The sequence below is a fragment of the Mastacembelus armatus genome, chromosome 17, assembly GCF_900324485.2.
Source record: "Mastacembelus armatus chromosome 17, fMasArm1.2, whole genome shotgun sequence".
NCBI classification, from domain to species: Eukaryota; Metazoa; Chordata; class Actinopteri; order Synbranchiformes; family Mastacembelidae; genus Mastacembelus; species Mastacembelus armatus.
Window position 1 is genome coordinate 386767 of NC_046649.1, and position 17344 is coordinate 404110.

Genomic DNA, 17344 nt, shown 5'->3' on the forward strand with positions numbered 1-17344 from the left:
AATGTCGGAATAGTTTTTCCCCCAAATCCTGTTTTGTCAGATCATTCTTTAATAACTTTTGAATTTAAAATGATGGATCATGCAGCGTTTGGAAGAAAATTCCACTACAGCAGATGTTTATCCGACAATGCTGTTAATAAATTTAAGAAAATGATTCCATCTTTATTTACATCTATGCCAAGTATAAACATAGTGGATGGCAGCTGCTTCAATCCCACTCCCTACCAAATTGATCATATTGTTGACAGCGCTGTAACCTCACTGCGTAAAACGCTTGATTCTGTGGCCCCTCTGAAAAAGAAGTTAGTGAATCAGAGAAGACTAGCCCCATGGTATAATTTACATGTTCGTACCTTAAAGCAGGCATCACGAAGGCTGGAAAGGAAGTGGCGTTCCACAAACTTAGAGGAAATTTTTCTAGCCTGGAAAAACAGTCTACTAACATATAAAAAAGCTCTCCTTAAAGCCAGAACTGCATACTATTCATCACTAATAGAGGAAAATAAGAACAATCCCAGGTTTCTTTTCAGCACTGTAGCCAGGCTGGCAAAAAGTCACAGCTCTGTTGAGCCCAGTGTTCCCTTAGCTCTCAGCAGTGATGAATTTATGAGTTACTTTACAAATAAAATCACAACTATTAGAGATAAAATTCAGCAGATGCTTCCTATACCTGCAATAAATGAATCTTCTACTACAGTAGCTCTTAAATCATCTGTAGGACCTCAGTTATGTTTAGACTGCTTCTCTCCCATAGACCTCTCTGAATTTACATCAGTAGTTGCTTAATCGAAATCATCAACGTGTCTCTTAGACCCCATCCCGACTAGACTGCTTAAAGACACCCTGCCATTAATTAACTCATCTTTATTAGACTTCGTAAATTTATCTCTGTGAGGGAAATTTATACATTGACAGACAAATGTCTACTACTCCCCTTTTGTGTCCTATGTTAATTCAATAAAGACTTTTAACACTGCTTTGTAGTCACAAGGAAGCAGACGGAAAGTCAGGGAGACGCTAATTATATTATGTATGCCATCCTGCCGGCATGATTTAGCTGTGAGTGACTGATGTGTAAATTAATGCTGTTCAACTGATACAAAAGCTGATCATTTTCTCTGCTCATGGTCAATCGGTGTTGAACCGTCCTGCAGGCCGTATGTTCTGTTGTGACTCTGCTGCTTTGCCCGTTACCTTGCCTATTAAATTTGCCATCCTTTGACCTGAGATTTGCCTCCAAGTATTTTTTCCACGACAGTTTGGTGTCAGGAGTGGGATGGACGCACGGTCTGGACTCTGAAGGATGGAAAGTTACCAGTGCGCACTAAATAGCGATTCCTCCCTGCGGGTTGAGAAGCTTTCATCCTAAGGAGCCCGGGCCGCCGATCCACCCTGAGAAACCAATGTACGGACCAACGGCGGAGCGGCAGAAACAGACAGACCGGTAACGTTACGGTAAGGAAAAGCGCTGACTCACTACGTGATTGAGTAGTTGACGAGACGTCGTCTTAGTAGAACCGTTGTGTTATCAAATACTGTTGTATGCTGTACAAGTAAAGGACTGGGTTCGCGGTTGTCTTAAGTAGAGACCATTATGTAATTAATTACTGTTGTAGACTGTACGAGTCAAAAGGGACTGGGTCCCGCGGTTGTCTTAACAGAGACCGTTTTGTAAGTAATTACTGTTGTAGACTGTACGAGTCAAAAGGGACTGTGTCCTGTGGTTGTCTTAACAGAGACCGTTGTGTAAGTAATTACTGTAGTAGGCAACACAGTAAGTGACTGGGTCCCACGAAGAAAGATAACAAGGGAGAACGGCTACTAGAGTAATGGGTTTAGTACTGGGTACTAAGAAAGAAGCTAATGCCTGCCTGACCCAAGGTCTAGTCTACCAACTTATTTGTCACTGTTAAATGAAGAAATTAGAAAAAAGTACAACACAAGTTGTAAGCAACTGGTGGGAGCTGGGTTTTCCTGTGGAGTTTAGTCTGAGTAGTCGACAGTTAACTTTGTTTAAAAGATAAACTTAAAAAGAAGAAAAGGAAAGAAAGAGTGCAGAGCAACACAAGTCTTTGTCCAAGAGAGAAAGGAACAAACACAAGGTGTTCCAAGCTGATTGGAAAGCGTATTGCATGTGGAAAGAAGAATGTCATGTTAGGGAAAGCAAGGTGAAGAGAAGGCAGTATGAAGATAAAGAGAAAAGGTCTAAACAGAAACAAACAGAACCAGAACATATATAGACCAAAAGATTGTTCTGACACTAAATCTCTGTATCCTGTTCTGTCTGAGTTACACCGGGCGGATCCAGGCCTGGACTCTGCTCCCCCTCCTCCTCCATATCGCAACCAAAGGCAATACACAAGAAGAGAGGTAACTCCAATCCACACATCTACACATAAGAAGATAGAGCCAAAGCATAAACTGCTAAATTTTTCCATGTACTGTGATTATGACAAATATAAGATATTCCCAGAACTTTGTCTTTCTATTGATAAACATGAAGTGACATTTCTGGTTGATTCAGGAGCTACAAGCTCTGTACTGAAAACTGATTCACTACCATACACTCCTAAAATGAGTGGTAGGTCTTGTTTCACAGTAGGTGCTAGTGGAAAACCTGTTTTGGAAAGCTGCTCTGTTCCTCTCAAATGCACTTTGGGGAAACAGACCACCAAACACTCATTCATTATGTCACAAAATTGTCCCGTAAATTTATTAGGTAGAGATTTAATGTGTCAATTCGGCATAGTGTTACACTGAACACCTAATGGAATAAAGGTCCTAAAACTAGGAGATGAGGATTATCCAACTCAGCTCACTCAGATGGTTAACGTCCTCTCACAATTTGCATATAAATGGCAGGTTGTAGGTGAGACTCCTGTTACACAACAACTCATAGACTTTGCACACTCTGTACACAAGCAGGTACCCTGATACAACATTAATCATTGCACTGCACAGCACATGTAGATGTAGGACTAGAAGAGGAGTATGAAAAGCAGTGGTATGTAGAAAATAAGGAAGTGGAAGTGATAAAGTTGGCACACGTCTATTGGACAAAGACTGCTGCTGTTGCCTCTGTTCTGCTCTCCCCTACCCAGAAAGAACTTTTTTACAGGAAACACTCCACACATCCCACTGGCAAAACCTGTTGACTGGAGTTGGAAAGACCTAAACCGCTGGTTGCAGAGCTTGCTGTTCCTCGAGGAGTTTCAACCAACAGCATCAGATCCTAGGACAGAGTACAGTAAGAAGGGTGATGTACATCGTGCACTATTTACATCAGTTGTACAAGATTGTAGAACAGTTGAGCTCATTAATAGCTGCAACACCGCTAATGCTGCAGCCTTTACCATCATAGAAACTAGTTTACCACCAGAGCTCGAGCAAATTCCAAAATCTCTCTGGGCAGCCCATAAATATGATATAGGCAAGATTTACAGGCGATGAATGCAGCCATCCACCCCCAAGCGCCAGAAGTAAGTAATCCTCAAACCATCTTGTCTGTGGTACCACCAAATTCGACCCATTTTTCAGTAGTAGATTTGGCCAATACTTTCTTTTCTGTCCCTGTACACAGGAACAGCCAGTACTGGTTTGCCTTTTCATTCGAAAGAAAGATTTACACCTGGACCAGATGTCCTCAAGGTTACTCTGAAAGTCCGAGTTACTTTCTACTCTCAGTAGAAGTCTTCAAGGCCTTTATTTACCTGCCGGCTCAGCATTACTACAGTATATACTGTAGATGATTTGCTGATTTGTAGTCCATCTGAAGAAGCATGCAAAATAGATACAGTGCACCTGCTAAAACATCTTGCAGAAAAAATGGCCATAAAGTAAGTCTTTCCAAACTGCAGTTTGTACAAAAACAAAAAACACACAAAAAAAAGAAAAAATAAAAAAAAAGAAAAGAAAAAGATGAGTTTTCTTGGCATGACATCATTTTGCAGGCAGTGGATCCCGAATTATTCGCTGCGTGAAGCTCCCCTGTCTGCTATGGTACATGGTAAACAACTCTCTGCACATGACAAAATCATGTGGACTCCTGAAGAAAAAAAAAAAAAAAAACCTTTCTGGATTTAAAGGCAGCACTCACCATAGCTCCCACACTGGGTCTGCCTAATCCTAACTTAACCTTCACTCAGTTTGTCGACCAGAAGGACAGTTACCTGACAGCAGAAAACTACGACCTGTTGCTTATTTCTCATCAAGCTGGATCCAGTAGCAACAGGGCTTCCTCTCTGAGAGCCGTCGCTGCAGCAGAGAAAGCCGTTCTAGCGTCTAGTGTTTTGTTTGCGGTTTTGATTTAACATTGATGGTTCCACACGCCGTTGCACACATACTACACACACAGCGTTGGTTAAGATATCACACTATTTTGCTTGAAATGCCTAACATCACTGTCAAAAGGTGTAACGTGCTAAACCCTGCAACTCTTCTACCCAGAGAAAATGATGGAGAGGCTCATAACTGCACTGAGGTGTGGGAAACCATCTGTACTCCCAGACCAACAAAGTGTCAAAGATCTGTCTGACTACTTTGGGTTTGATTTCAAATACCATTGCTCTTATCATCTACAGAGTGCAGGTGCGATAGAATGACAGAATGGCATACTCAAGAGCAAACTAACAAAATGCTGTGAAGAAACAGCCCTTTGTCCACAGGTGAAAGCTGCTCTGTCATCAAGACCCACCGGAGGAAACACTAGAAGCAGAGAAGATTCACTGGACCACATCAGATGCTGCTGACTATGAACACAGCAGTGAAGGTGGAGAGACTAGTGATGGGCAAGTGAAGCCTCATGAAGCACTGAGGCTTTCCTGACAATTGTGCCGAAAAAGATTCAAAGCTTCGAGACTTCAGTGACGGTGACATCTGGTGGACAACTGAAGCAATAGCAACCTCTGAAGAGCACGACTGAAGCACTGGCACTGTTTCAATCCCATGACAGCAATAAATGTTCAGACCTCTTGAGATCAAAATGATCCCAAACTTTACAACGTCGCTTATTGGTGGGACTCGCCGTGAAACTTGCCAAAATACTCTCACTCTCACTCTCCAAATCCTGAAGCAGAATGATGCATCTTATATAGCTGGTATGGCACCAAACCACTCAAATCTGTCAAACCTGTCAAGCTGTCATTGCCTCAGAATGCATTGAAACGCCATGAGCCAATGACACACACTGAAAGACTATGAGCCAATGAAAAGCTTTGAAACACTTTGAAGCATCGAAGCTTCGAACGTCATCAGTCATGTGACACTGGTGTTTTGATACAAGCCTCGACACAGTGTTTCGAATCACTCCACTTCAGGAAGAGTAACACAAGCCCCGAAGCCTCGGTATCATTTGCCCATCACTAGGAGAGACATACTTCGTGGGTCCACACCAGTCACTGTAAGAGGATTCCAACACCAGACAACGACCCCCACCCAGATGCACCCGACTGGACAAGGAAACAGCTGCCACGGAAGACGATCAACAAGGCGATCAACAGAGAGTCAAATTTGTCACCTGAAATGTTCACCTTGGTGAGGGGGGAGAAGTGCTGATTGGGCAGGGCCCACACTTCAAGCTCCAATAAAAACGTCAAGACAGGTGACAAAGGCGATATCTGGTGCCCAACGATAGAGAAATCATGCAGAACAAGTGCATCTTCTCTCTTCACTGTGATTTCAACAATCACGTGAATGAGTTACAAATTATGGCAAGATCAGCAGATCACACAGAAATTCACCACCAATACAGGACTGATAAGGAATATGACTGAACCTGGACATTTGCTCAACAGCAGCTGAGAAGACATTCTGACTACATTGACACCAGTACTTGAGGCTGGTTTGATGCCGTGGTTGGAAAATGAAAAGCTTTTCTTGTTTCTTCCCACAATTTGGGCTCTCTCTCTCTCTCTCTCTGTACCTTCTGCAGGTGTCCCTGGTCCTGGAGCTGTATATTGCTGATGTGCAGTTACTGGCCCCACCAACATACAGTGTCTATTTGTTGTTTATTGTTGCTGTTCTTTTCTCTCTCCTCTATCCACTCACCCCAACCGGTCGAGGCAGATGCCTGCCCAAACTGAGCCCGGTTCGGCTGGAGGTTTTTTCTTCCGTTAAAGGGAGTTTTCCTCTCCACTGTCGCCAAGCGCTTGCTCATAAGGGATTTGTTGGGTTCTTGTTTGGTTCTTGTAAAGTGCCTTGACATGACTACATTGCAAATTGGTATGACACAAACATTACTCAATGACAATGCCTCCCCTGTATCTCTTTACACCTCTGATTGGGAAGTTCTGTTTCATGAAGAAGACATCAGTGTCTAACCCTGAGCAATATTCCTGGAAAAATAAGTGACAAAATGTTGTGAAAGTCTTTGTGAATTAACATTCCTGAGAAAACATCCTGATTTTTGCTCTGCCTTAAGAAATCCTGACCATTTTTATTAACCTTTTTAGCTGTGGTTATCATAGAATGATAAAAGGAGGGATATGTGAGGGAAATTTATACATTGACAGACAAATGTCTACTACTCCCCTTTTGTGTCCTATGTTAATTCAATAAAGACTTTTAACACTGCTTTGTAGTCACAAGGAAGCAGACGGAAAGTCAGGCAGATGCTAATTATATTATGTATGCCATCCTGCCAGCATGATTTACATGTGAGTGACTGATGTGTAAATTAATGCTGTTCAACTGATACAAAAGCTGATCATTTTCTCTGCTCGTGGTCAATCGGTGTTGAACCGTCCTGCAGGCCGTTTGTTCTGTTGTGACTCTGCTGCTTTGCCCGTTGCCTTGCCTATTAAATTTGCCATCCTTTGACCTGAGATTTGCCTCCAAGTATTTTTTCCACGACAATCCCTAGTATCAGGCTACGTACCACAGGCCTTTAAGCTCTGCAGTAATCAAACCTTTACTCAAAAAGCCTAGTCTTGATCCAGGAGTCTTGACTAATTATAGACCAATATCCAACCTGCCATTTATTTCTAAAATCCTAGAAAAAGCTGTTGCTAAGCAGCTATCAGACCACTTGCACAGGAATAAACTATTTGAAGATTTTCAATCAGGATTTAGAGCACATCATAGTACAGAAACAGCACTGTTAAAAGTTACCAACGGTCTTCTCTTAACCTCAGATAATGCACTTGTTTCTATACTTGTCCTCCTAGACCTTAGTGCAGCATTCGACACCATTGACCACAACATCTTATTACAGAGACTGGAGCATTTGACTGGTATCAGAGGAACAGCGTTAAAATGGTTCCAATTCTATTTATCGGACAGATTCCAGTTTGTTCATGTCCATGATGAACCTTCTACACTAACAAGTTAGTTAGTTATGGAGTTCCACAAGGCTCTGTGCTAGGACCGATTCTGTTCACCCTGTACATGCTTCCTTTAGGATATGTCATTAGGAAGCACTCCATTAATTACCACTGCGATGCAGATGACACTCAGTTATGTCTATCTATTAAACCTGTTAACACAAACCAGTTAACCAGACTTCAAGTGTGTCTAACTGAAATAAAGGCCTGGATGACCAGTAACTTTTTACTTTTAAACTCAGAGAAAACAGAAGTAATTATATTTGGCCCAAAAAATCTCAGAAATAACTTTTCTAAAATTATAGCTACTCTAGATGGCATAACCCTGGCCTCCCGCACTACTGTAAAAAACCTTGGAGTTATTTTTGACCAGGACATGTTCTTTCACTCACACATAAAACAAATCTCTAGAACTGCATTCTTTCACCTGCACAACATTTCCAAAATTAGGAACATCTTGTCTCAAAATGATGCAGAAAAACTAGTCCATGCATTTGTTAACTCAAGGCTAGATTACTGTAACTCATTACTATCTGAATGTCCCAGTATCTCCATAAAAAGTCTCCAGTTAATCCAGAATGCCGCAGCCAGAGTCCTGACAGGAACTAGCAAGAGAGATCATATTTCTCCTATATTGGCTTCTCTTCATTGGCTCCCTGTAAAATATAGAATAGAAATTAAAATCCTTCTTCTCACATACAAATCCCTTCATAATCAAGCTCCTTCATACCTTAAAGACCTCATAGTACCATATTATCCCAATAGACCACTTCGTTCTCAGAGTGCAGGTCTACTTCTGGTTCCCAGAGTTTCCAAAAGCAGACTGGGAGGCAGAGCCTTTAGTTATCAAGCTCCTCTCCTGTGGAACCAGCTCCCAGCCTGGGTTCAGGAGGCAGACAATCTCTGTACTTTTAAGGCTAGACTTAAAACCTTCCTCTTTGACAAAGCATATAGTTAGGGCTGGCTTCAGGCAACCCTGAACCATCCCTTAGTTATGCTGCTATAGGCCTAGACTGCCCGAGGACCATCGGTGCACTGAACTCTACCCCCCCCCTTTCCCTTCCCCTCCCCTCTTTTCCTCTCCTCCCACCTCATGTATATTCCACCATTGAATGTCACTAACCTTGTGCTCTCTCTCTCCCCTAGTTTGTGCTCTCTCCCTCTCTCTCTGTTCTCTCTGTACCTTCTGCAGGTATCCCTGGTCCTGGAGCTGTATGTGATGATGTGATGTGCAGCTACTGGTCCGACCAACCTGCAGTGTCTATTTGTTGTTTATTGTTGCTGTTCTTTTCTCTCTGCTCTATCTACTCACCCCAACCGGTCGAGGCAGATGGCCGCCCAAACTGTCGCTAAGTGCTTGCTCATAAGGGAATTGTTGGGTTTTTAGTTTTAGTTTTTGTAAAGTGCCTTGAGATGATTTGTATTGTGATTTGGCGCTATACAAATAAAATTGAATTGAATTGAATTGAATTGAATTGAATTGAATTGCCATGGCGATGACTGAAATCAGCCATTCATTTCCAATGTGTCAGGATCCTGCCTTGGACTTCCTTTGTGGGACTTTTATTTTGAAGGACTGTGAGGGATCTAGTTTTTGTCTTTGTTTTACCTTGTTTTCATTCTTGATTTGTTTCACCTGAGGCTTGTTTTCTCCCTGAGTTGAAATACCCCTCCTTTTCCCTCAGTTCTTTGCCAGGTCGTTTGTCCTCCCAGTCAGATACTGATTGCCAGTGACACCCAGCTTTCTGTTCCAGCCTTGCTTGAACTTTTCCTTGTTTTTGGAGCCTACATTGTGTTAAGTAGTCATCTCCTCATGTGTTTTTTGAGTCTCTCGCTGTGTCTTGTGTGCTACCTGTCCCTCCTAGTCTGTGTCCCCGTGAGTGTGTGTGACCAGACCCTCTTCTGTATTCCCTGTTTTGTTTCTCTGTCCTGTGAGTGAATCTGTGTCCCCGTGAGTGTGTGTGACCAGACCCTCTTCTGTATTCCCTTGTCTGCTTATGTGTCCTGTGAATGAGTCTGTGTCCCCGTGAGTGTGTGTGACCAGACCCTCTTCTGTGTTTCCCCTGTTTTGCCTCTGTGTCTTGTGAGTGAGTCTGTGTCCCCGAGAGTGTGTGTGACCAGACCCTCTTTCTGCTTTCCTCGTCTTCCCTTGCGGGGTGTCCGAGTTTCTGAGTTCGTGTGTTTTTATTTTGAGCTCCATGTTGTTGTCTTGTCTGGTGTTAACCATTTATTTCTCCTTTGACCGGAGCCTTTGTTCCTATGTTTATTGATTTCTGTTAATAAATCTCGCCTGCACTGAGTATCAGTTTCTGAGAGTGTTTTTGGTCCTTTCCAACTAAACCCCTAGAACGTGACACAATGGTAGCTTTATACTACTAATTGCAACTGCCACAGTGCCCATTGTATCTGAGGGCGGCGGTCCACTCATGGAGGTTGTCTACCTTGGGGGGGGTGCGGTCTCCACGGGGGAGGCGGTTCGCTGGGGGACGCGGTTTGCTCGCGGCGAGGGCCGTTCATCGCCGCTTGCAGCTATATTTCTTTTTATTATTATTATTCTGCCATTTTTTCAGTCGCTATCTAAGTCCTACATTGTTCGACATAGAAACGTCATTCAAACACTGTCCCATTCAACTCGATGAGGGGTTGAGAGGGTTGCTTCTAGGTGAAGTTTTCTCAGCTTCTCCATTCTACGTGTGTAAAGTGGTGTGTCACTGTCACTCCTCCACCCACTCTGGGCTTAGGTCACCATAGAAACAGCTCACAAAACAATAGCAGAGACTACAGCTGCCTGTGGTTGGTAATTAGACTGACTGGCTGCTTAATGCCCACTGCTGTTACACATGGGGACCATTCTCAGTTATTTAGAGTGAGTGACTGCACCTTTCTAATGTATAATGAGTATTCAAAATTAAACTTCAGCTTTTAATTGAAGGTCACGTGAGTGCACCACAGCATGGTGCACTTTCAAAATAAAAGCCTTTGTTCTGCATTCTTTCAAAATAACAGCCAAGAAATAATAAAATGAGCTTACAATAGACTTTGGCTATTTGTATACAGCTTTAGACACTGACCTGTGATGTTTTTAACGTCAGCCATGGTGTCTTCTTTCAGGAGGCCATGTCCAGCCTTTGACAATAAAAGTCTACAGTTATTTCTAGGAAGTTATTACACCTTAGTAAAGTATAATGAATATTCAAAACAAAGTTATGATTGTAATCTAAGGTCATGTGAGTCTTTGTCCACTTTGTCCTTTCAAAATAAAAGCCTTTTTATAGGCTTATTTCAAAATAAAAGCCCAGAAACATGGAGTCTTGTAATTGGTGTACAGCTTCAGGTACCAACTGAGGCCATTTTAAATGGCAGGCATGGTGTCTTCTTCAGGATGACATGGTCAGACTTTCACAATAAAGGTCTACAGTTATAGGAAGTAATGGCACTTTTGTAAAGTATAATGAATATTTGAAAATAGAGTCCAGATTCTAATCTACGGTCCCATGAATCTCCTGCAGCACATCCTTTCAAAATAAAAACATTTTATAGCATTCTTTCAAAATAAAAGCCCTGAATCAGCAACACGACCTTAAAATGGACTTTGGCTATTGACATACAGCTTGAGGCACTAACTCTGGACATTTTTAAATTCAGCCAAAATGTCATCTTGTCATCTACCATGAGGACATGTTTGGACTTTCACAATAAAGGTTTACAGGTATTTGTAGGAAGTTAATGCACCTTTCTAAACTATGATAAATATGCAAACTTAACGTTAAGATTTTAATTGAAGGTCATATGACTGTCTTGCAACATAAAAGTCTTTTTATTGTATGATTCCAATATAAAAACCAAGAAACACAAATATGAGCTTAAAATCAACTTTGTCTATTAAGATGCATCTTTAGGCGCCCACTGGAGCCATTTCAGCACTGTGGTCTTCTTGCAGCCAGACATGTTTGTATTTTCACAATAAAAGTCTACAGTTATTTATATGAACTTATGTGAAGTTACTAGTGCTACAAAGTATAATAATTCAGAATTAAAGTTCAGGTCTTATCTCAAGGTCACAAGAGTCTCCTGTGGCATGCTGCCTTTTCAAAATAAAAGCTAAGAAATGCTAATATTTTCTCTTTTCCAGCACAATTTTTCCTTTCAGCCCTTTGACCAATGCACATATAGGCATTCTTTACTCAAACTACTTTCATTTCTGCAGTTCTTCCCTTTTTTCAGTGCACAGTGCCAAGTATTCATGTTACACACTTTGAAACAGTCCAGTGTTGTTACTTAGCTAGCTACCAGTTAGACAAAGCAGCACGTTTTTAAACAACAAACAGCAGTAATAGCTAATGTAACTAGCTACTTACATTAAGTAGCACTTGTCCTCCAGTATCTGTGTCATTTTTAATAACCTTCTTACAACTGACAGATAAATAAAAGCATTAAAACGCATAACTAACAATGCCAAATTGGAAAATCATCCATCTTCTGTGCATATTCTGTCGCTATTGTCATGTGATACAGAAATGCTGGGCTGACTTTAATGTTTGCTACATATGCACAGAGGGCAGTTGACCTTTGATATGTAATCCAGGAGTGAGCTAAACAGTGCATTAATAAAGAATTGTGAGTTCTCCAGATAAACAAGTTTTTCGTGTCGTTAATCCCGGTGATAACCTCCAAATCGTGTCAGAAGTTAAATGATAGGAGTCTAAAATAACCATAAGACGAAGCTGAAGACGAAGTGTGCATCGCCATGGCAAAGTTTTCCCCACTGGAAACAAAGGCTTACCAGGTATCGAACTGCATCAGCGCTTACAGAGGAGAGCAAAGCAGTACAGGTACAGTGGGCACGGAAAGTATTCAGACCCCTTTAAATTTTTCACTCTTTGTGTCATTGCAGCCATTTGCCAAAATCAAAAAAGTTCACTTTATTTCTCATTAATGTACACTCAGCACCCCATCTTGACAGAAAAAAACAGAAATGTAGAAATTTTTGCAAATTTATTAAAAAAGAAAAACTGAAATATCACATGGTCATAAGTATTCAGACCCTTTGCAGTGACACTCATATTTAACTCACATGCTGTCCATTTCTTCTGATCCTCCTTGAGATGGTTCTGCTCATTCATTGGAGTCCAGCTGTGTTTAATTAAACTGATTGGACTTGATTATGAAAGGCACACACCTGTCTATTTAAGGACTGATTTTGCTGCCAGGCTGGATGGCTTGCTTCAGGCGATTAACGGAGTGCAGGCTGACCTCAAAATTCTCACAACACGAGTGACTGAAGCGGAAGAGTGGGTCAGTGCACAAGAAGACGTCGTGTCGCAGCTGCTAAAGGAGTATGCGAAGTTAAAAACTGTTATTGACTCACTCTCATTAAAAGTGGATGATCTAGAGAACCGCAGTGGCCATTCAAACCTGAGGGTACTTGGTCTTCCACAGAAAAGTGAGGGGACAGACCTGCTCCCTGAAATCCTTGGGCCGGAGAATTTCCCCAGACCTTTAGTAATCAAGAGAGCACACTGGGTTGGCGGGTCCTCTGTAAACCGCTCTGATCCGCACCCAAGAGCAGTGATTGTGAAGTTGCTAAACTACGCAGACAAGGTTCGTATTCTGAAAAAAGTACCCTCAAAATGTACTGTTCTGCTGGATAATAGAAAACTCATGTTTTTTTCTGACATCTCGGCTGAACTTCACAAAAAGCGTAAAGGTTTTGACACTGTGAAGAAGGATCTTCGTGATCTCAACATTCCCGGCTTGCGGTATGGTATTCTGCATCCAGCTAATCTGCGCATCACACACAAAGGGAAATGCCACCTGTTCCACAACCCTTCAGATGTTCAAATGTTCTGCTGGATCTTATGGAAGCTGCCTAAAATGGAGGGGTGATCGCTGCCTTCTGGACTCGATCGATGACAGGAAGCATCAGGTCTAAGCTCCGGTTTTATTGTTGACTGTTTGGGTTACTTTTATTGCCCTTTGCGGGTACCATACAACTACAGTATTGAAAGACTCAGATTACATCAATGCGCACTGTTCCTCACCATGAAAAGTTCATGGTGGACCGGTAAAATTCCATAATCGGGATTTACAAGACTTTGGGAGGGGGGTATGGGAGGGGGCTCTGAAAGGGAAGGACTGTTTGTTGGAGGTTGTTCAGTTTGAGTGTTCAATGTTCTTTCATTATTACACTAATTTTTATTTCCTTTATCCATGTATTATAACTCTCCACCTACATTTTGTTAAGCAAAGTTTGCAAAATGGCATCTACGTCTGAGATCCAGTTTTCGACCTGGAATGTAAGAGGCCTGAACAAAATTGTGAAGTTAAAGCAAGTGTTGAATAGGATCAGGCAAATGAAAGCAAAAATCGTGTTCATTCAGGAATCTTATTTAGATACAGGAGAAGTGGTTATGGTGAGGATGAGGTGGCCAGGAAAGGTGTTTGCCTCTTTTAATTCACACTCTAGAGGAGTTCTTACTCTTGTTCATAAATCAATACCTTTACGAATAATTAACACAATCAGTGACAAATTGGGGTGATATTTAGTTATTCAAGCAGAGATCTTCTCCGTCAAACTGAATTTAGTAAACATTTACGGGCCCAATGTAGATAATCCTGCTTTTTATAGAAACCTTTTTTTGACACTGACTCAAATACCAGGACTCTTTGTTATAGGGGGAGATTTTAATTGTACTTTACAGCCGGAATTGGATAAATCAACTAAATCAGACCTTTTGCATGCACAAGCAAGAGTAGTGATGAAACGATTTATGGAAGATCTCAACCTAGTAGATGTGTGGAGGAACAGATACCCGGATAAACTGACCTTTTCATGCTATTCCAGTACTTATAAAACATTCTCACACATTGATTATTTTTTGGTTTCTTCTGATTTAATTTCTAAGGTAGGAAATAGCATATTAATCTCAGATCATGCCCCAGCTTCATTCACGTTACAGCTCTCACAATTTGTACTCAAGCCATCAAGATGGCGTTTACATGCAACCTGGTTGAGAAGCCCTGAATTTCTGGATTTTATTGATAAACAGATAGATTATTATTTTGAAATAAACACAAACCAAACATCTGCTTCCATCAGATGGGAGGCATTTAAGGCTTTTATTAGAGGACGGATCATTAGTTTCACAAGCCATAAATATAGGCATAGTCAAGTGGAAATTATAAATCTTGAAACCAAGATAAAAGAAATTGAATCTAAAAACTTCCAAAATAGCTCTCCTGACCTTCTTTTAGAATTGCACAAGTTAAAGCCTAAGTATAATGAAGTCTCATTAAACCAAGCACAGAAGAGCTTGATGAGACTGAAACAGACGTATTATGAAAGTGGGGAGAGGGCGGGGAAATTGCTAGCCTGGCGAACTAAACAGCTACAATCAGAAAGAGCCATAAACTCCATTCAGACAATAGATTCGGGCACGGTAACATTTGATCAAATAGAGATAAATAAGGTCTTTAGGAACTATTACCAGGCTCTTTATAGCTCAGAATACTCAGAGGGTTCTGCAGAGAGACAGCATTCATTCTTGGACACCTTAGACTTTAAGTGTATAGACCTAGATTTCATGTCATCTCTTGAGAATGACTTGAAATCTGAGGAACTGCTGGATGGCATCACTTGTATGAAAGGAGGGAAGTCACCAGGGCCGGATGGTATACCAATAGAGATATATAAAATTTTTCATCACAAGTTAATTCTACCCTCAATGGAAATGTATCAAGACTCATTGGAAAATGGGGTTTTGCCTCCCACTCCTAACACAGCAGTGATCACTCTATTATTAAAACCTGGAAAGTCGCCCTCTGACTGTGCTTCATATAGACCGATTTCTCTTCTGAACAATGATTATAAGATTCTCTGCAAGGTATTAGCTAAGAGATTAGAATAACATATGCCCCAGCTGATCCATATAGATCAAAATGGTTTTGTATGGGGGAGGCAAGGCCTGCATAATATTTGTAGAGTACTTAATATAGTATATGAGAAATCTAATACTCACGATAATGCACTTCTGTCACTCGATGCTGAAAAAGCATTCGATAGAATTGAATGGGAATATCTCTTTGAAGTTATGGAAAGGATGGGGTTTCAGGAGAAATTTATAAAATGGATTCGTATTTTATATGCTAATCCCTCAGCTGAAATACTTACCAATGGAACAATTTCACCCCCATTCAGAATGCACAGGGGAACGTGCCAGGGCTGCCCGCATTCTCCCTTACTTTTTGCACTAGCAATCGAACCACTGGCCATGGCAATTCGCAATAGTACAGACATTTCAGTTATAATAATTGGGATCATCGTATCTCACTGTATGGAGATGACATTATTATATTCTTCTACAACTTGAAACAGTCTATTCCAAGAACACTCAACCTGATTGAGGCATTTGGTGAATTTTCAGGGTATAAAATTAACCACTCTAAATTTGTGTTGCTGTTCCTCAATAAATCAGAAAGGCTTCTCCCCCCAGTTCAGACACCCTCCACAATTTCACAAGAGGGTTTCACTTATCTTGGCATCAAAATTACACCAAATATTAATGAAGAGGTGACAGCCAATTATAACTTGGCTTCAGATTCTATCATTAATCTACTAGATAGGGGGATAAAACTCCCTATTTCATTTATTGGTTGAGTTAATTTATTGAAAATGTAAATCTTACCCAAACTGTTATATCTCTTCCAATCCATAATCTTCTTTCTTTGCCTGAATGGAAAGAAGTTTTATGAACTTTATTTGGAATAGCAGGCGTCCAAGACTCAGGCTGTCCTTGCTCTGCTTGCCCTATGATAGAGGGGGGTTAAATGTGCCAAACCTGAAATGGTATTACTGGGCAGCTCAAATCAGAGCAGCAATGTATTATTTTGAGGAAGACTTACCCCCAACTTGAGTATTTATAGAAGCTCATTCTGTCCTAATTCCTTTAAATCTATACTTGTACTCAGCTGACACAAAGAAATTAATCAACGCTACTATGAACCCATGTATTAAAAACACTATACAGGTGTGGTTTGAAGCCCTTTCTCACTTAGGTGAAATACTACAACTGTCCCATTTCACACCAGTTTTTGGCAATGAAAACTTCCACCCTGGCAGAGCTGATCAAGGTTTTAGAAATTGGTCAACTCAAGGAATGCCCCTATGTCCTTTGAAGAAATAAGAGCAAAGTTTGGAATTTTGCAAAAGCATTTCTTCAAGTACTTACAAATATGCAGTTTCATTCTGTCAAAACAAAGTCAAAGCTTGGCTGAGCCCCCCCTGTCCACTCTGGAAAGGATCACAATTAACAGCTTGAAAGGTAGAGGACAAGTTTCTTTGCTATATGCACATTTTTTGGCCAGCTCAAAAGAAACATTTACGGATAGACTTCAGGCATGGCAATCTGATTTACAATGTGAAATAACAGAAGATGAATGGCGAACAGCATGCTCAGATGCCCAAACTCAGACAACAAGTGCAAATCTAAGATTGCTTCAATACAAATGGCTTAGTAGACAATACATCACTCCAGTTAAATTGCACTATTTTAATCCAAATATTCCTGATACCTGTTATAAATGTAAACAAGAAAAGGGAACTCTCTTTCACTGTATGTGGGAGTGTACTAAGGTTTATGGTTTTTGGGTTAGAGTTGTGAATACTCTCAGCAAGATGACAAGTAAGAATTTTCCACTCGACCCTAAGTTATGTTTATTGCACATTTACCCAGGAAATTTCACACTTATTAAACATGAAACATTAACGGTTACCCTCTGTTTATTAGAAGCAAAACGAGTGATTGCAGGTGCTTGGAAATGGGAAAAGAGTCCGTGCATTTCTCATTGGATAAACAGGATGACTGCATGTCTTGCTTTGGAAAAAATTTCTTGTCTTTTTTTGTTCTCATACGATAATGGAAATTGGAAGCTTGCTTATCTGTATCTGAATAATAACAATAATGTTTTTTTTTGTCAAAAAAAAAAACTCTTCAGAGTGGCAACCAAATTGGGCTTAATTAAGCACA

The 17344-nt window shown here is 40.9% G+C and overlaps 1 protein-coding gene across 3 annotated transcripts in view; it reads right to left on the bottom strand.

Annotated features, from left to right (window-relative positions):
* xkr4 (XK related 4) overlaps nucleotides 1-17344 on the bottom strand; it is a 79315-nt gene that overhangs the window by 51554 nt on the left and 10417 nt on the right. The gene's annotated exons all lie outside the window — the stretch shown is intronic.